This window comes from Macrotis lagotis, chromosome 5 (genome assembly GCF_037893015.1).
Source record: "Macrotis lagotis isolate mMagLag1 chromosome 5, bilby.v1.9.chrom.fasta, whole genome shotgun sequence".
Classification (NCBI taxonomy): Eukaryota; Metazoa; Chordata; class Mammalia; order Peramelemorphia; family Peramelidae; genus Macrotis; species Macrotis lagotis.
Window position 1 is genome coordinate 254,642,978 of NC_133662.1, and position 20,256 is coordinate 254,663,233.

General features: G+C 42.6%; 1 protein-coding gene across 2 annotated transcripts in view; it reads left to right on the top strand.

Annotated features, from left to right (window-relative positions):
• Positions 1-20,256, top strand: part of POR (cytochrome p450 oxidoreductase) — a 79,492-nt gene that overhangs the window by 8,091 nt on the left and 51,145 nt on the right. Inside the window, exon 1 of one of the 2 annotated variants that reach the window (XM_074189450.1) lies at positions 7,549-7,655. The exons of the other annotated variant lie outside the window; for it this stretch is intronic. The gene's annotated coding sequence lies outside the window, so the exon portion shown is untranslated. Of the gene's footprint in view, positions 1-7,548; positions 7,656-20,256 lie in introns of those variants that run through there. 2 annotated transcript variants of the gene reach the window in all.

Below are 20,256 nucleotides of genomic sequence, written 5' to 3' on the forward strand. Positions count from 1 at the left end.
GTGTTAAGCACGTGACAAATATTTTCTCATTTGATTACCCCAACAAACTTAGGAGGGAGGTGCTGTTCGATTTTAGTCTTGGACTTTTTTGTTCCTTCAAGGGCTCACTTTTTTTTTTTTTTGCTTTCTGCACCCCTTTGGCAACAAAAGGAATGCCTTATAGACCATTTCTCAGAATTTCATTTTTAATACATATGACAAACCACAGGATTACAAAGGCAATCAACAAGTTTGAAGTACAACTATCAAAAAGTTTTACTATGGATTCAGGGATCCTAGGGAAAGAGCTCTTATTCAGAAAAGGCAGAAGAGTTTCCTAGAATCTGATTGGCTACCAGTAATAATGTTTGCCCTTCATTCTCGAAGAAGACCATGTTAGAGGAATATTAAAAACTTGAGGGTCAGGGTTTGAAAGATTGCTTTAAAAAGATGCAGATGATGTCTATGAACTCAAGCAGAGTGAAAAGCAGGAGCAGGATACTGAGTGATACAATGACAGCATCATCACCTTCATCATAACTACTATCCAGATAGCATCTTCAAGTTTGCAAAAGTACTTTCCATGTTGCCTCATTTCATTCTCACAGTAGCCCCGGGAGGTAAGTGCTGTTCTCCTCGTTCTACACATGTGTACGGTGAAAGACCAACAACTTGGAAAGACTTTAGAACACTGAGCAATACAATGATAAAGGTTGAGATCATAAGACTGAAGATGAAACAAGTCACTCGGCTACTTCCAGAGAGGATATGGAGTTAAAATGCATAGGGAAATAGACATTTTCAGATAGGGCCAACATTGGAATTTGTTTTGCATGATTATAAATGCTCATCAAAGTTTTGTTTTCATTTGTAGTTGTTGATGAATGGGGGGCATGTTATAAATGCATGCAAAAATAAATAATTACATTTAAAAGAAGATATCATTGATAGGTGATAAAGATTGGTACAAAGTAACTAGGTAGTGCAATGAATAGAGTGCTGGATTTGGAGTTAGGAGTCAACTTCCTGAATCCAAATCGAGCTTCAGACATTTTACTAGCTGAGTGACGATCCTAGGCAAGTCACTTTACCCTGTTTGTCTCAATTTCCTCATTTGTAAAATGAGTCAGAAAAATAAATGACAAAGCTCTTCAGTATCTCTGCCAAGAAAACCCCAAATAGCATCACTCAAAGTCAAATATGACTGAAATGACTAAACAATAACAGAGACAGGTACCTGCTGCTAAGAAGACAGGATCCCAAAAAGGTCAGAGATGAAATATGATACCAATATTTAATTTCAGGGGAAAAAAAGAGGATCTTATGGAAAATAATCAACAGTAAGAATTTTTTCTTCACACACATTGTGATATTACACTTTGTCAGACAACTAAGGCAGTGCTGGCATGATTTAGAACCAAGATGCATTCACTTAGTTTCAAAATTAGTTTAAATGAGTTTCCTCACCTAACTTGTGTTAGGCATTCATACTAAGGCTAGGCAAAAAGGAAATGAATACATAGCATAAACTCATCTTATCTGATTATCTGCAGCCAGCATCCTTTCCTGCAGACATAAAGCTTGTATCTTTCTCTTCATCTCCTTGGTCAGGAGGATCTATATTGTTAGTCTGGTCAGTGCAACAGCACTATTTTTTAAAATAATATCCCATGTAGAAGAAAGGATAAGAAAGAGAAGACAATTGGTATGGTATCAAATAGGAATTTAAAGTGCCTCTGACACCTCTGCAAAGAGATTTTGATTGGGGTTGGAGGGGATAATAGTGTTGAATTTAGGGTAAGAATTGTACTTCCCTGGCTGGATTGGCCATTTAATTTTTCTCCAGCAGGCAACTAAGGAAACTTGATTCAAGTTCTAGGTCAGCAACTAATTAGTTATGTGCCTTCAGACATTTCAAAATATTCATTCATTCATACAAGCATTTAGAAACCTTCCTTAATAAGCCAAGGAAATGTCCATGAAAAGAAACGAGATCACCAAACATTTGAATCTGAACCAAAACAGCCTACTCCTGCCAACACTCTTGTTATATTCCCCTATTGGAATGTGAGCTCTTTGAGGGGGAGGACTATCTTGGTTTTTAGATTTGTATTTCAGAGCTTATTACTGTGCCTGGTAAATAATAAATGCTTTCTCTTTCTTCCCCCTTTTCAGCTGGAAGGTATCTCAGGGAATGTCTCTTCATTTTTAAGTTGAGGAAACTCAAGTCAAAGGAGAAGGGAATTGTCTAAGGTCATATAAATAACAAGGATCAAAGAAAGACAGGATTTGAACTCAAATCCTCTTAGCTCTAAAGCCAAAGCTTCTTTCACTAGAACACCCTTGAAGTCTAGGGCATAATACAAGACTTCACTGACAAACCTCGTTAGACAATAGCTTATTCCAAGGTCTTCTCTGGTGCCCCCTGGTGGCAGAAAATACTAAACTGGCAAGACTAAGAGGTTTGTCAAGAGAAACCTGACTGCTAGCTGGAAAGTTTTTTTTTTTTTCTATGAATGACCAAAGAAAGAATTTTTTAAATATATCAATCACATCTCAGCCTGGAAAGTTCCTTTCTATTTTTAAAATAATATCCAATGTAGAAGAAAGGATAAGAAAGAGAAGACAATTGCATGTGATTATAGTTGGTATATGACAACGTGCTTAAGTGAGCTGTTGGCTACTAAAAATGGGAAATAGAGAAAAGCAAAGATATTAGCAAGGATCACCTCCATTTTCTGGAGAAGTTTAATATACAAACTATTGCTACAGCAAAGAGGTCAAACCAAATACTTGGGAAATATGATATCTAGGGGTTATGTTCATTTATCAAACAAATATATGGGGGGGGGTTATTAGAAAACTGTCTCATAGAACAGCAAAAGGCAGTTGAGGGGGAATATGAATCTACAATCTATCGATCAATAACCATTAAGCTACTAGCCTGTATCAGGAACTGTCCTGGGTGCTGAGAATACAAAGGCAAAAGGAAAATCATTCCTGTCCTCAGGGGGCTTAAATTATATTGGATAAAAAAAAAGAAATAACCAGAACTTTTCTAAGCCCTGAGATTAGAGATGCAAGAGTGAGATAGTTCCTGCACCAAAGGATTTATATTTTTTTAGTGGGAGGCAATACCTAAAGGGGAGTGGTAGCCAAGGAGGGGTATTTTAGTTTATAAAATTAAAAGGATGTAAATGGAACCAAAAGGAGCTAGTCTGATACATCCCTTCAAAAACCAGTTTTATTTTATGGTTCCAGAACTAGAAAATGGAGGATGTTAGAGGGGGGCATCAGGGAGCAGAGGTAATGGTGCATGGTGTTAAGGTGGAACATAAGAAGATGACTAGAGTCAGTCTAGAAATAGTGGGCCCTTGTGAGACAGTCATGAATCAGGACAGTGGAGTTTCCAAGGAGAGAGTTCCAGAACTAAAAAGTCCAGGATAGGGGTAGCAAAGAGAATGGTGGAAGGACATCTTCATTATATTATATACTATGTGACCTTGAACAAGTCACTCACCTTGTTGAACCTCATTTTGCTCGTCTGTAGAATGGAGGAGTTGAATAGATAATTTATGTTTGTTTCTAGATTTCCATCTATGATTCTATGGTGGGGATGGGAGGGGGAGCATTAGACATGGCATATTCCAGTCAAGGAAAATTTGTGTTGGAAGTCCTGGAGAACTTCCTAAAGTCTAAAACTGTGCCTTGAAGAATGAGTAGCATTTCGACAGGGGGGAAGGAAGGCATCTGGGTGGGAATAAGTAGTATGAACAAAGGTGTAGATGAAGGAATGTGTATAGAAGCATATGTGTTGAAAGCATCAGGATCTTTCTGCCCCGATGTCTATGACCTTGGAGTCATCCTTGACTTTCCCTTTCCACCATACCTCCAATCAACAATCCTGTCTTGGCCTGTTCTTTCTTCATAACATTTCTCACATCCATCCCCTTCTCTCCTGTAATCACTGCTCTAGTTCAGGTTTTTGATATCATTTATTAATATTCTTCCTACTTCCCGTCCTTTCTCTCCCAATTCATCTTCCATACTGTGGTAACAATAATCTTGCTAAAACACAATTCTGACCACGTCACTCTCCTGTGAAAAATCTCAGGATTTTTCAGTTGGCTACCTATTGTTCTAAGGTAAAATATCAACTCATTAGGGCATTTAAAATCTTTCAAAGTTTGGGTTCAGCTTATCATCAGTATATTCACACTAGTAATCTTCATTTTTTAGTTGGATTCACTTTGCTTCTTAGAATTCTTAGCTTCTTCCAAGACTCAACTCTGGTGTCAGCTCCTGGGGCAGAGGTTAACTTTTGTTATGTTATGTGATGGTCCCTCTGGCACACTGCTGAAGTTCATGCACCATTTCTCAGAGTAATGTTTTTATTAGATAAATTCTTCCCTATCTAACTTCCTCGCAACGCTGCCCCTCACCCCCATATCCAATTTGCTGCCAAAGCCTGTTGATTTCATCTCTGCAGCATCACTTGGCAGATTTCCCCCTTTGCATCATCTCTCTTCTGACCCTGCACCCCACCTTGGTGTAACCCTCATCACATCACCCCAGGACCAAGGTAATGTCAGCTGATGGATCTGTCTGTCTCCAGTCTCTCCCCACTCCAGTCCAGTCTGTCCTTTATTCAGTCACTAAAATAATTTTCCTAAAACTTGAGTATAAGCCATGTCACTTCCCTATTCAGTAAGCTTCAGTGAATCCCTACCACTTCCAGCCTCAAATACAAAATGTTATATTAATCATTCAAAGCCTTTATAATCTAGACCCCTCATACTTTCTCACCATGTACTCTTTGAACCAGTGACACTGATCTCCTTGCTGTTCTATGAACAAGATAGTCCATCTCTGGGCAGTTTTTCCTTGTCTGGACTGTCCTCTCTTCTCATCTTTACCTTCTGGCTTCCCTTGCTTCCTTCAAATCCCAACTAAGATCCCATCTTCTACCAGAAGACTTGCCTAGGGGCGGCTAGGTGGCGTAGTGGATAAAGCACTGGCCTTGGAGTCAGGAGTACCTGAATTCAAATCCAGCCTCAGACACTTAATAATTACCTAGCTGTGTGGCCTTGGGCAAGCCACTTAGCCCCATTTGCCTTGTAAAAACCTAAAAAACAAAACAGAAGACTTGCCTAACTCCTCTTATTTCTAGTGCCTAGTCTCTTTTAGTGATTTCCTATATTAGACTTTATATAGCTTGTTCATATTAATTTGCTTACTATTTCTCCCATTGAATTATAAAACTCCTTGAGGGTTGGGACTATCTTGTTTTTACCCCGTTTCTCTCTTATCTCAGGTGATTAGACAGAACCTGACTTATACCAGATAATATTCATTCATTTGCTTATTTGTATTCATTCATGTCACTCCCTATTCAATAAAGTTCCAGTGGTTCTCTATTATCTTTAGGACATGTCACTCCTTAATCAATGAACTCCAGTGGCTCCCTATTATCTCTGAGACTGTGGCTTTTAACCTGGGTTCATGAATTTAAAAAGAAAATCATTTTTCATGATATATTTCAAAATAATTGGTTTCCATTGAACATATATATTTTGTTACTGTATTTTTTATTTTCTACACTTGAAAATGTGATTCAGAGAAGCGGTCCATACTCTTTTCTAGACTGTCCAAGGAGTCCGTGACCATTGTCAATTGGACTGGAACCAAAATCTAACCTGTGGATGACTGGAAAGACACAAAGTAGACTAGAGACAGGAGAATCAGAAGGCAAACAAATTTTATTAACTTCAGAGTGAGGCAAATGATACTTGTAGATAGAAATTCCTTACTCCTCCTCAGAAGGACTTTTCTTGCTGGGGAAAAGGCAGAGTTTACATTCATCCTGAGCTAGACCATGTCATAATCTTTTTTGGGTCTTGAATTGCTTTCCTGCAACCATGGAACAATGATCATTTGTAGAGTTCCCGAGGCCTGTGGGAATAGTTTTTGAATTGATTGTCTCAAATCTTGGGGATTGTGATTACTATTTGGGGTGCAGAACCAGAATTCTGTGATGGGAACTGGGAAGTGGGGGAGCTCCTCAGTGAACATCTGGTGCTGATCAAAGCAGGGCGCCTTGCCAGAGGGTAAGGTCATCCATATTGTTATGCCAAGTTGGTCTGGGAAACAGGATATCTCCAAAATGTTTTGACAACCCCAAAAGGTGAAGAGCCCTTGAGCTAGGATCAAAGACAGTCTCTTTGGTTGGCAATCACAGCCTGGCTCAATGGCCTTTACAATTTTAAAATGCGTGCTTTTTGCCCAGCTTCACTTGCTTCCTTACTCTTCTCTTGTGTCTGGTGTGTTGTTTTATCTCTAGTTCTGCATTTCGTAGAATTCCTAGTTTTCATCAAGAGCCACCTTCACTTGCCATCTTTCCAGAGTCCACGCTCCCTCTCACTCCCTCCTCCCCTGCAGCTAGTGCCTTATTCAAACGACCTCTTCGGTTCAAACGACGTCTTCTATTTACGTCTATGTCCACAGCCGGATTTCCCCACCAGAATGTAAGCTCACGGAGGGCAGGCGCTTTATCCCCGGGCTCTAGGCAAGTTGCTGAAATCTTCCCAAGTTACATGGGATTTGGCATAGGTGGAAAAGTTTCCTTATTCTTTTATCAAGGGAATGAAAGCTTCAGTCCTATCCCTAGCAATTACAGCCACCTCACAAGTTAGGGAGTAGAAATATTCTTCTTCTCATCTTACACCCGAGGATCCTCAAATTCAGAGATTAAATGACTGACCCGCGGTCACACGCTCAGAAATTGCGCCCATCATTGGCTGCCTCCAAATCCAGAGCCATTTCTTCCTCTGTTTCCCCGCAGGTAAAAGGGGAGGTAATTAAACTCTCCCTGCTCCTTTTAAGGATGGGGGTGATGCCCCTCGGGAGCGCCAGTGAGGCTGCCACCCATGGGCGAGCGCTTCCTGGCAGCCACTCCCGGCGGCATAAACGCAAACCCAACACGTTCATGGGGCTGCGAACGGTGCCAAGAGCCTTTCACCCCGGCCGGATCCAGAGGAGCCAGGCCGGGCTCAAGGCCGTCGGGGGGGCGGGCCCGAGGCAGCGAGGTCTCACCGAGCCTGGGGGGTCACATAAGGAGCCCCTCCACAAATGCTGCCTTTCTGGCTGGATGCACAGCCCCTGCCCCCTTGCCTTGGCCCAGCCTTGGGGCCCCCGGCTGCCCCTCCCCAGGAGGGGGCCCCCCGGCTGCCCCTCCCCAGCATGTTTCCTCCCCCCCCATCTCCTTTCCCGGTTTCCCGGGCCTGGCCTAGCGGCCGAGCCCCCGGGTTGGGGTGCCCAGGCCTCCGCGGTCCCCCAGGGATGGGGAGTTCGCCCGTAGGGAGGCGGGCGCGCCGGGGGCGGGGCCTGTGGCTCCTCCTCCTCGGCCGGGACCCGGGAGCCCCGCCCCCCGCCGCCCCCGCCCGGCCCCGCCCCCGGCCGGTCCAGCTGACTGCTCGGACGAGGGGAGAGGGGGCGGAGTCGGGCCGCACCAATCGGCGCCGCAGGAGAGGGGGCGCCGCCCAGGCGGCGGGGCGGGAGCGGGCGGCTGCCGCGTCAGCGCGGCCCTTTTTGACCCCCGCGAGTGGTAGCGCCCCAGAAGAGCTGGTCCGGCGCTGGGCCCGCGGACGGACAGAGGGAGAGCTGGCTCTGCCGCCGAGGTGAGTGTGGCCGGGCCGGGCGGGCCGGGGGCCCGGAGGCGGCCGCGAGGCCCCGGGGCCCGGGGAGGCCAGGCCGCGCCTCGCTGCGCCGGAGCCCGGCAGCTGCGCCGCGTGGGGCGCCCCGGGGAAACTGAGGCCCGGGCGGGGCCCGAAGCGGGAGCCCGGCCCCCTGCTGGGGCCTCGGTGCCCCAGGCCGGGAGACCCGGGGGTGGAGCGGCGGCCCCCGGGCTCCCCCGGGCTCCCCCGGGCTCCCCCGGGCCTCGGTTTCCCCGCCTGTCAAGCGAAGGAGGCGGCCGCCTCCAGAGGCTGGGGCTCCCCGGGCCTCAGTTTCCCGGGGCCCCCGTGAAGCCCGGGGGTGCCTAGCCCTGGGGGGGGGTCAAGCTTGGCTCGGCTCCAGGCTCGGGGGCTTCCTGGGCCGCTCCTCGGCCCCCCGGGCCCACGGTCCCCGGTGAGGAGGCCGGAGAGCGCCCGGGCAGGGGGGGAGGCAGCCCGGGGAGGGGGGAGGCAGCCCGGGCAGGGGGGGAGGCAGCCCGGGCAGGGGGGGAGGCAGCCCGGGCAGGGGGGGAGGCAGCCCGGGCAGGGGGGAGGCAGCCCGGGCAGGGGGGGAGGCAGCCCGGGCAGGGGGGGAGGCAGCCCGGGCAGAGGGGAGGCAGCCCGGGCAGGGGGGAGGCAGCCCGGGGAGGGGGGGAGGCAGCCCGGGCAGGGGGGGAGGCAGCCCGGGCAGGGGGGGAGGCAGCCCGGGCAGGGGGGGAGGCAGCCCGGGGAGGGGGGAGGCCCGGCAGCAGGCTCTGGTTCTGCCACTTGTTTCCCGGCTTACGCACTGAACTTGAACTTGTGCTTCCTCACCTGGGGGGAGAGGTGCCAGGGCGGAGTGGGGGGGGCAGAGGCTTGTGCCAACCGGGTGGCCCGAGGCCGCGGCAGAGGAGCTGATGTGAAACCTGGGGTCAAGTCCTGGGAGTGTAAGACAGCTCTGCGGCCCGGTGGCCCTCCGGCTCCTTCCCCACTCCGGGGAGGAAGACCGGGCCTCACCGATTCCCAGGATTGTCCCGCTGGAACATTCTGTACCTTTGCCATGGTTGTCCGCTTCTTTGGTCGCACCTCAAGCACCAGGAATAGGTGGCCAAGGCAGCTAGGTGTTCCTTCCCTCTCTTGGAAACAAGGCTTTGGGTCACAGATGACTCAGTCTGAACCCTAGGACGTTCAAATAGTTGGCACTTGAATTTGGAAGGGACTGGAGAAGTCAGCTTTGGAGAGGAGGAGGAAGCATTAAAAGGGAATTCTCTGGTTAAAAAAACAAAAAATCAGGAACCCAAGCGGATAAGGACCGGCCCTGGAGACAGGCAGACCCGAGTTCAAATTCAGCCTCAGACATTTACTGTGTCACCCTGGCCAGGTCCCCCCAGTTGCCCCCAAACAAACCAAAACGATAAATAGTCCCCCTCCAAAGCTGCACATGGTCGATCAGCTTCTCAGAGAGATTGAGTAATAGCCATGGGGTGGTTGATCTGAATTGTAACTGTCCTAGTCAAGGATTAGGAACAAGTTCCTGCAACTTCCACACTTCCCGTGTTTACCGCTTGCAAAACGAATTGGTCAGAGATGAAAAGAAAGAAGGCTGAAGCGGAATAAGTTTGAAAATAGAGGAGGCTTATCAGAGAGACATTATAGGAAAATTGAGATTTGACTTCCTTAGAAAACTTATTATAATTGATAGCCAGTCCTACGTTTTGGGTTTGGGAAAGTACTTTCTCACAGAGGCAGCTCATGCGAGGCTGTGAGGAAATCATCCATCAGTCAGCATTACAGAAAAGTTATGAAATGTCTTGTCTGTGCTACAAAGTAGCAGAAGCCATATTGAAATCCAGAACTCCCTGACTCTTGGGTCCACCACCGTCCACGGCACCCAATGCTGGCTGACTACGCCAAACTAGGACCAGATTAAAAACTGTCTACAGTTTACATACAGTTTTTAACTCTTCAGCCGTCCAAAATAACTGATCCTGGTCGTTTTGGTCCAGGACCATCTTTTGCCTACCCCAGCTCTACCCCATAATGCCTCTCCAAACCTATCTAAATTGGAGGCTCTTTATTCATTCAAGAAACATTAAATTACTTTTACGATACAGTTTGTGCAAGAAACATTCAATTATTTGTACAATCTACTCCCAAGGTAGATGCAGAGATAAATAAGGTCCTTTCTCTGCCTGTGCACCTGAGTCCTTTTGATACTGTTTTAATCTGATTTTAGCCCTGAAAATTTCGATTTACTAAGTACAATATAGACTATTTCCTTCTGACAATTGATTCTTTTGTGTTAAGAAATCTTTTGGCTTCCTAAAGAATTCTTTTCACTGTCATTTTGTTTTGAGGTACATGAGGAATTAGAAGTGGAGTGACCTCTGCTGCAATGGAAAGATTAGGAATTAGGAAACCAGACTTCTTTGGGCTTTGACATCACTTAACTCTGTGACCTTGAGCACAGGCTTCATTTCTCTGGACATTCATTTCTTTATCTGAAGGGAATTAAACAAGACTGTCATGGTTCTTGAATGTTTCAGTCTCAGTAGCTCCTTACATTTTCAAACATTTTGCAAGACTCCCCAGATAGATTACATCTATCACTAGTTACCAGATTTATTTAAAATGTAGATTATATCTATCAAAAAATTATTAGATTAGAATTAATAGTATTATTACAAAAATAATTTTGATTCCAAGAACTTTTTGAGGACTGTTGAACTAAATTGTTAAAACATCAAAAGAAATTAGAAACTAAATGGCAAATGCAAAAATATTTAGTTGGATATTTTAATTATTTCAAGACTATTTTCATTCAAGATGAGGTATTACCAAGTGAAATGGATTAGGAAGACTTATTTTCAAATTCATGATTATAGTTACCCTGGAACATTTTCTAGGCCAGTGACTAAAGAAAATTATTGGTGTTTACATTTTTACTTCAGAGAAACTTGTGGCCAGGTAGACATATAAAGAAGCATTTTCAGGTTCAGCAGGATATCTTGGTTTTTTTGGGAAAGTGGAATGAAATCTCTAGCTTGTAGAAGCCCCTATTTAGTAAAGATGGTCGGGGTAGCTAGGTGGCACAGTAGATAGAGAACCAACCCTGGAATCAGGAGGCCCTGAGTTCAAATCCAGCCTTAGATACTTAATAATTGCCTAGGTGTCTGACCTCGGTCAAATAACTTAATTCCATTGCCTTAAATAAGAAAAAAATTTTTTAAATAAAAAAATGTAAAAAGTAAAGATGGTCCTCTGCTCTTCGGATAGCACTCATTGCTTCCTTTGCAGACCTCCAGCAGAATATTTTAATATATTCCAAGAAAAGTTTTAAACAAAAAATCATTTAGTATCTTCTTTTTAAGTGAAGAGGTATATGTAATATATGGTCTTATGAACTCAGGTTTATGATTCCTCCTCTATAGTGATGCGAACCAAAACTCATCCCATGCCTTTACTCCTCTGGAAGTTTTTCCCCCCCTGGAAGTTCTAATCCATACTGTTTACTAGAAGTATAGGCCCTTCGCTGATGGGTTTTATTTCCTGATGTCATAAGTATATCAGTGTAGAAGGTAACCTGGACAATTGTTTAGTCCATTTTTGTCTTCTTAGCTTTTCCTTTTATTAATCAGTAAGTAGAATTTGTTCCCAGTCTTGACTGTTTTCAGAACACAGCCTTTCATGGAACCTCTAAACCTAATGGTTTATATAAGTGGCTATAAAATAACACCAAGATATGAAATTTGACCTGGAATAGGACTCATCCAGAAGGTCCTTGAGGGAGGTAAATCAGATCTGGACAGAGGTTCTCTCTCTGGAGGGTCCTTACCTGCAAAGTGATCTTGCTAGACTCAGATCTTGACATTTCCTTTCAACTCTTAGGACCACAAGTGGTAAATTGCATTCCACATGTGTGCTAAGTCCATTTTGGGCTATTACTTGAAGTCCCCAATGTCCTTGTCTTTATTGGCAAGCTCAAAACCTGCAGTTCAGTGAGGTCTGAGGGCATTTCTTTCTATCCCCAGCACTCTACACAGTGACTGGCATATTGTAAGCACTTGATAAATGTTGACTGACTGGTTCTGTCATCACTAACTCCTGACTTTTCTTTGTATTGCTTGGTGAATTCTTGTATTTACTCCTACCTGTATGCAGTTAATCAGTAGAGGTTCCTTGAGGGTAGGTCCTGTGTGGTGTGATCGGTGTTGCGTTGCACCAAAATTTTCCTATTCCTATTTCCCAATTTCTCAGGGCTTTGAATTCTGTTAAGTGACAGTGAACAAGAATGGGTTAGTAACCAGATAAACCAATATGTACTCCTGGGTTAGTTTAACTCAGGTTAAAATGCCTGTAAAGGAGAATTCTATAGGAAGGAGGAGCTAGCTATAGGAAGAATGGCATACCAGGAAATCACTCTGGGGCAAAAACTTAAAGATATGAATATAATGTTTATAAAATAACAAAATGTGGGCCTTCTCAAATTTGCCTTTAACAAAATGGTAAGCATTTAGCTGAATTTAGAGAACTGGGCTGCAAGCTGGACTGGAATACAGATAAGACAGAGTGCCTACTTTCAGTGGATTTAAAAACTAGTTGAGGATAATATATTACAAGCATGGAATAGAGAATAAAGCAGCAATGGGCTACTGTGGACTACTATATATGATCTGATACTATGTGGGTAAGTTCTGAGAAGGGATGAATCAGTGTGATCTGGGAGTTATAGAATAATGTTTTGAGATTAATAATAGTCCAGGTCTAGAAAACAGCATGAAACTATGAATGGATATGGCTTCTGTGTCCCTGTCGAGGGGTCAGTGGGCATCTCCTGGGGAGGATCTGTGGTGGGGAACAGCAGCAGAAGAAGTCAGATTCTGTTTTAAAGTCAGGTACAGCCATGACTTATTGCTTAAAACAGCTTCCCTCCCTAGTGATGATGGATCATTCTGAGCCTATCTAGCCCAAGCCCAGAATGGTGCCTGAGATGACAGAACTAGTTAATATTGGAGTTGGAACTAGAACTGAGGAACCTAGGAATTAGGGCTCTTTCCATTACTCCGGATTGCTTCATTAAGCCTTATTTTGCAAAAACAACTAAATAGATAATTATTAAATAAAGAAAATGAGGCAGAATTTTAGCTATGTTAGCAATTGTAGGTTCTAGGGGTTGAAATGATGAAGAAAAATCGAAGGACTGGACAGCAGGCAAATATAATAATCTGAAGAAGTCATACAAACACATACATGTGGGGATACAGATCCAAACCTTCTCATCCAGGGCAAGTTCATTCATGACTTCCCTTCAGTCCTTATAAGAAATCTGTCCAAAGTGCTGAAGGTGTTCCTTTAGATCTCTGATAATGCATCATCCTCTGGTGACCTCTCACCCTCACTGCATGGCCAACATTCCTTTTCTTATATCATGATAGAGTCAACAGTCATATAGATAATTTGTGGAGTAACTTTAACATCATCTTCTATTTATCACTTTCCCTTATCCCCTATAGTCAACTGTTGGCTGTCAATAAATGCTTCCTCAAACCAAGTTATATCTTAATCAAACCTCAGACTTGCCAAATGCCCCAGGATTAATAAGGGGAAATGTTGGATCTCCATTCAAGTCTTTTATGAGAACACCATCTCATTTCTCTCTAAAGACCTTGGGAAAGTGTTGGTTGTAGGAAGAGCCCAGAGGGGGTACCCAAGAGAGGAACTGAAAGGTAAGAATCTATAATTCTATGACTGAATGATAAAGAAGCATGAACAAGCAAAGGAATGCTAAGATTATAAGCCTTCATGACCAAAAAAAAAGAATGGGTGCCACAGAGAAGAATTTTAGGGTGTTAGGGGAATGAATTTATAGCACCCCTCCCTCCAATCACATCCTAGGGACAACTGATTGCCACTTCCCTGGTAATGAGCTATTTATTTGGGGTACCTGAAAGAAGACATCAATTTAAAGTACTATGGCTCCATGAAGCGATGGTGACCCATTTCCCTGGGTCCCAGATTACCCTGCTACCTGCCAATTCCATAAAGGTGTCTTTGGACCAAGGACTAGGGATAAGTAAAATAGGCAAATTTTGCTTTTGCCAGAAACTTCTCTTTTATGACATGTAACTATGTATTTAGTGAAAATTCAGTAAAGATTCAGACTCTTTGAGGAAGAGTAACACTGGTTACAACAACAAGGGGAAAAACAATCTTATCAGAATCTTCTGTAGAGCATTTTGTTCCTCTTTACATATACCTGGGGTTTGCACTACTTAAAAAGAATTTCTGTCCCTACCCAGTGGGGTCCAAGGCTTAGAATCCTGAGGCTTTAGACATGCCAGCTTCACTTGCATGGTGGTCTCTGCTCCTGGGAAGAACTCAAGGGGAGGGGAAAGAGAGATAGAGAGAAGGTCTGCTCAGTATTAGGATTTCTCTTGGGAGTCTATATGATCCTAGAAACACCATGGCCAGAGGTATTCAACTGACTCTTAATCTTTTCCAAGGAACCTTCTGAAAGATTCTTAATTCACTGTTGGTGGAATGATGAACTGATCCAACTATTTTAGAGAGCAATCAGATTATACTCAAAGACTTTAGTAAACTGCCTATATATCCTCTTTTTTTAGGTTTTTTGCAAGGCAAATGGGGTTAAGTGTCTTGCCCAAGGCCACACAGCTAGGTAATTATTAATTGTCTGAGGTCGAATTTGAACTCAGGTCCTCCTGACTCCAGGACCTGTGCTCTATCCATTGTGCCACCTAGCCGCCCCTCCTATATATCCTTTGACTCAGCAAGGCCATTTCTAGCTCTCTTTCTACAAATAGTTAGAGAAAAAGGAAAAGAACCTATATGTTCTAAAATATTTATAATTTATATGATTAGAAAATATAACAACATTTGTGGTGACAAAGAACTGGAAATAAGCAGAGGAATTGAGTTTCAGAGCTGATTCTGGAGATCATGAAGTCCAGGAAAGTAAGTAGGTGGAAAATGATGAGATGACTTCTAGATTCCCTTCTTAAATGGTAGATGATCTGGAAGAAGCTCTCCAAAAACTACTCTTTCTAATCACTCAGTCATAGGAGAGGGAGGGGCTCCAGGGAACAGAGAGTGTCAGGAAGTGTTTCAAAATTGCTTTCATATTTTGGAATGATTAATTTCTGAGGACAATGAATTCTAGGAAAGGAGCTACGTGGGAAAGGAGATGAATTCTCTGAGTGGCCTCACTAGTGGAGTATCTGGGAGGAGCTCTTCAATGACCCCTCCCTCCACCCTCTTCAGTTAGAGATCTGGCAGTGTTGAGGAGGTGTGAGCTTCAGAGATGCTTTCATCTATTGGAATGAAGAGTTTCTGGAGATTATGAAGTCTGGCATGGAACTTGGGACGTGTTTCTTAGAGGAGGTGATGCCAAAGCTTCAGGAGAGGCTAGGGATTCTAGATTGTAAGAGAAGTTCATTTCAGATGTAGAAGACAATAAGAAGAAGGAGAAGGGATTCTTGTCCATGGAAAGGTGAGTCTGGAAGCAAGAGTATGGAAAGAAGAGACGTTTGAAAAATTCTGGAAAGGTAAATGGGATCAGATTGCTCAGAATTTTAAATGCCAGGCAGAAGGAGTTTTCATTTATTTTCTTCCTTATGGCAGAGGGGAGGAATTGAAGATTTGTGAGTAGGAAGCAATATGGTCAAATCTGGATTGTTAGGGACATCAGTTTGGCATCGGGATGGAGTTGGTTTGGAAAGGGGAGAAATCAATTAAAAGGCCACTTTAGAGATCATTAGAGGAGGTGGTTTTGCAGGGCTGAACTAGGAGGGAGAGAGGTGATTAATGGAAGAAAGACTATAGAAAGAAGATCACCAAGACCAAGTGGCCATATTTGTACATGGAAACTAAATTAGAGGGAAGGGTCAAGAATGTCTCTGAAACTAGGTGACTGGAATAATGAAATAGCCATGTTTGGGGGAAGGTTGGGTTAAATGGAGCTTTGAATTCCATTTTGAATATGTTGAGCTTGAGATCCTTATGGGACATTTAAGTATAGATTTCTAGCCCAAAGTTGTCAGTGCAGGACCAGATATCAGAAGCCAGAATAGGACTGTATATATAGATTTTGAATGTCACCAGCATAAAGATGATTATTGAACCTGTGCAAACTGATGGTGATCACTAAGGGACATAATGTATTAAAAAAAAAGCAGCCAGGACTGAGCATTGGAGGCTACACACATTTAGAGAGTTAGATGAAGTATATTGGAAAGGAGTAGACACAAAGGTAGGAGAATCAAGAAAGTATCATCAAAGTCAAGGGAAGAGAAAAGGGGGTGGTTAGTGTCAAAAAGTTATTCAAGGTCAAGAAGAATCACAACTGAAGAAATGTCAATGGATTTAGTAGTTAAGAGGTTATTGAGAACCACACACACACACACACACACACACACACACACACACACACACACACACACACATGATCCTTTAGAAATTTGACCAGGAAAGGAAAAAGAGATCTAAAACTATCAGTAGCCTGAAGGGATTCCAGGACTCCAGAGAAAGGCAGCCGGGATGGTGAAAGACTTTGAATTCATGATACATTAGAATCAGTTAAAGGAATAGGACATAGCACAATGACTGTCATGTAGTGGGGGCTTAATGACAGTTTAACCTGGGGAAGAGACTCAGGGAAGCCATGATTCTAGTTTGTCATGTGGAGAGAGATTAAACCTATTCTGTTTGGTCCCAGAGAGTGGAACTGGGACAATGAATGTAAATTTCAGAGGGGCATATTTAGACTGGATATCAGAGAAACTTCTAGCAAGGAGAACTGGCTCACAGTGGACTCAGCTGCCTGAGAGGCAGACACTGGATGACTGTAGGTTATGTTGAAATACCATGGTTTCTTGTCTGAGCTGGTCTAGATCTGTGGTGTTAAATTCAAATAGAAAAGAGGGCCACAATAAGGATACCTGTAGGTTGCCTATTGATATAGTTTATTTTATTTTTTAATTTAATTTTTGTGATATTTTAATTTCTGAACTGTCTGCCTCCCTCCCTCTTTCCACACCCCTAATTAGAGAAGGCCACCATTTGATATGGATTTATAAACATATAATACTATGTATATGTCTGTTGATCAGTTCTTTCTCTAGAGATAGATACCTTCATAGGTCCTTTATAGTTTATTTGTCTACAGTACTCAGAATAACTTGGTCATTCAAAAAATTATTCAAATGATATTGCTGTTACAGTATGCAATGTTCTAGGTTTTGCTCATTTTGCTCTTCATTATTTCATGCCAGACTTTCCTGTTTTAAAAATGAACCTGTCATTATTTCTTAGAGCACAGTAGTATTCCATCACAATCACATACCACAACTTGTTCATCCATTTCCCAATCGATGAGCATTCCTGCAATTTCCAGTTTTTTGCCTCCATAAAGAGAGCTGCTCTAAATATTTTAGATTATTTCTTTTTACCCTGATCTCCTTGGGAAGCAGACCTAAGAGTGGTGCTGCTGGATCAAAGGGTTTAGGCAGTTTAATAACTCCTTGGACATAATTCCATATCACCCTCCACCAACAGTGTGTTAATGTCCCAGTTTTTCTATATCTCCTCTAACATTTGTCATTTTCCCCTTTTAATATTTTAGCTAACCTGATAGATGTGGGATGATATTTCAAAGTTGACTTAGTTTTAAAATGTAATATTATCAATGTATCAAAAGTACAATACTTTGTACAAAAGTACAAAGACTTCCTTGCTCTTTTTTTGTTTATCTTCCAATTATATTTTAATCTGGTTTGGGCTGCACTTGGGAGTGTTGTGGGCTACATATACCACAGGCTGCATGTTTAACTCCTCTGAATTGGATGATCATTGAAGTTCCTTCCAACTCTCAAGAATTGTGTGTCTGTAGAAATATCTTGAATATGATGGAAACTTGGTAGTGTTCATAGGTTGTAGGCAAGGAGACAGTGGTTGAGGAGATCAAGTATGGAAGAATAAATGATTTTCAGGGGCAAGGAAGTGAGTGGATGGGGTAAAGACTATGAGAAGAAGGAAAAGGCTGGCTTCTTTATCAGAGAATGGGGACTGTTCAAGAGGAGTTTTGAGGTTTTAGGGGAGACTAACCCTTTGATGAACTCAAGTAAATAGGGAAATGCCAGGAAATTGGGGCAGATGCTGAAGGAAGTTGATCTGGAGGAAGGGAATATGTGAGCATTGAAGACCAGAGTTTTTGCTAAGATCTTTATGTCATATACAGGATATAGTGTTGGAGCACACTGTTTAATAGTTTGCTGAGGAAAATGTAGAGTTGTAAAGGGAATGACTTTTCCTTTTATTGATTTTAAATGACCACTCAAAAATAATGAAGAGAACCTTAGCTGTAGTATGTGGCAGGATATTTCATGAATGAACTTTGGCTATCTGATGAAATCTGTTGACCCCTTCTCAGAATAATATTTTGTTGCCCACGTTCATAATTGAAAGAAGTGCTCAATTTTATTTAGAGGTTAGTGAAAATAAAGACATAATTTGTTTTCCCCATCTCAGTTCACAAAGCTCCTAAAATCTATTCACAGATTCCAGGTTAAGGACATCTGATCTAGAAGTCAATTTGACAACACAGCTGAAGTTTACGTAGCTCTTTCAGGTTTGGTAAAGTGTTCTTTGTATTTTATTCTAAGCCCCTCAGAACAGCTATGCAGTAAGTATTTCCTCATTTTATAGAGATCAGACTTGAAACTCAAGAAAATTACCTTAGGCAAGTAGTGAAGTGTCTGAGATAGACTGGGAATCTTTGTCTTTCCTGGTTCCAAATCCAACAGGTTTTCTGACATACTCCAACAAGGCAGCTCCCGAGGCCCAAGGGACTGACAGAAGGGGACTGCTAAGACACCATTTTGCTGCCTTGGTCGTTTTGCAAAGATCTGTTCCTGCCTGGAATAGACAGTTTGATGTTTTCACTGAACTTACCATAAGAGATAGGATAAGTTAGTCTAAATAGTCACAGAAAGAATTCTGGGTCTGCTGCCCAATTGGGATCTTGGACAAACTCACAGCCACCTTGACTTCTTGAATCAGATGATTTTTGACTTCTTGGGATGATTTAAAAAATCTGAATGCCTGAACCTTTATACTTTTTCTATTTAGCTATCTAAAAAAATATTTTTTGAGCAGCATGGAGTAAACTGATACAATAAATAGGAAAATGATCAAAAGATGACCCTGACATCCATGTTCCTATGTAAAGAACTGGTGAGAATGCTGATTGTATGTGGAACTGGGGTTCCACAGTGACTTGCCTTTTGATACTCTGAATGCCGAAGTTTATTGGTTTATGGTTCTACCTGCTGATCAGAGAAACTTGAAGATCTAATTTTATCTATTGAGAAAGGTGTTTTCCCCATCAGTCCTTTGTAGTTTCTTTTGAAAATTACTTTGAGGCACAGATCATTTTAAACTAGAGGGATAGATAGGCAGGATATAGTGTTGGAGCACACTGTGTTTAATAGTTTGCTGAGGAAAATGTAGAGTTGTAAAGGGAATGACTTTTCCTTTTATTGATTTTAAATGACCACTCAAAAATAATGAAGAGAACCTTAGCTATAGTATGTGGCAGGATATTTCATGAATGAACTTTGGAAATACAGTCACTACCAACCCTAATGAAGTTGTAAGTTGATTGAGTCAGAAGGAAATGAGTGACTTATGGAGTTGGCCTCTAGCCAATGGGCTAGAAGTCAAAAATGTAGATTGTAGACCTGATTGTTGGGAGTGGGGAGTTTGGGCAAGAGATTTTCATATCCCTTGTTTCTGTTTGCTTACTTATCAATAGTGACATAGCTATATGTATCACTGTACATACACAGCAAGGATATATAGAGGTTACTGTAAAACAATGTCATAAAACCTTCATGCATTAGAGAATTTTCACCAAATCTTACCTTTAAGCCACCTCCTGCCCACTGATCTTTTCTCCACAAAGCAGGTCTCGTGAACTAGGTCACGTTCTTAGTGGCTGCAATGAGAGGCAGAAAACTTTTGCTATGTCAGATACAAGGGATCAGAAAGGGGAAGGCAACCACCAAGTCCGGATGCTGGCTCTGAGACAGGATGACTAAGGAAAACAGATCTGAAATGAATCAGCATGGTTTTGCACCTATCCCAATCCTTACCTCATTTTATGAAAGACCACAGGATCCAGAGGCCAAGGCCGTCACTGAAAAAAGGAAGACCTCATATACCTCATAATATTTATAGCAGTTCTTTTTGTAGCAGTCAAAAACTGGAAACAGTATATATTCATCAATTGGGAAATGACTAAATAAACTATTGATACATTAATTTAATGGATTTTTTCTGTGCCACAAGAAATGATTATTAACATAGTAAATGAAGAGAAGCATAGAAAGACTTCTATGAACTGATGCAAAGTGAATTAATGAGGCCAAGAAAAAATATATACTTACAACAATGTAAACTACAAAATGAATCAGATTTTTTTTTAGCTGTTGATTGACTTTGCTGATTCTTCCTTCCCCCTCATTCCTCTTTTTTTTTCTCTTGGTTATAAGGGATGACTCTCTTAAGGGTG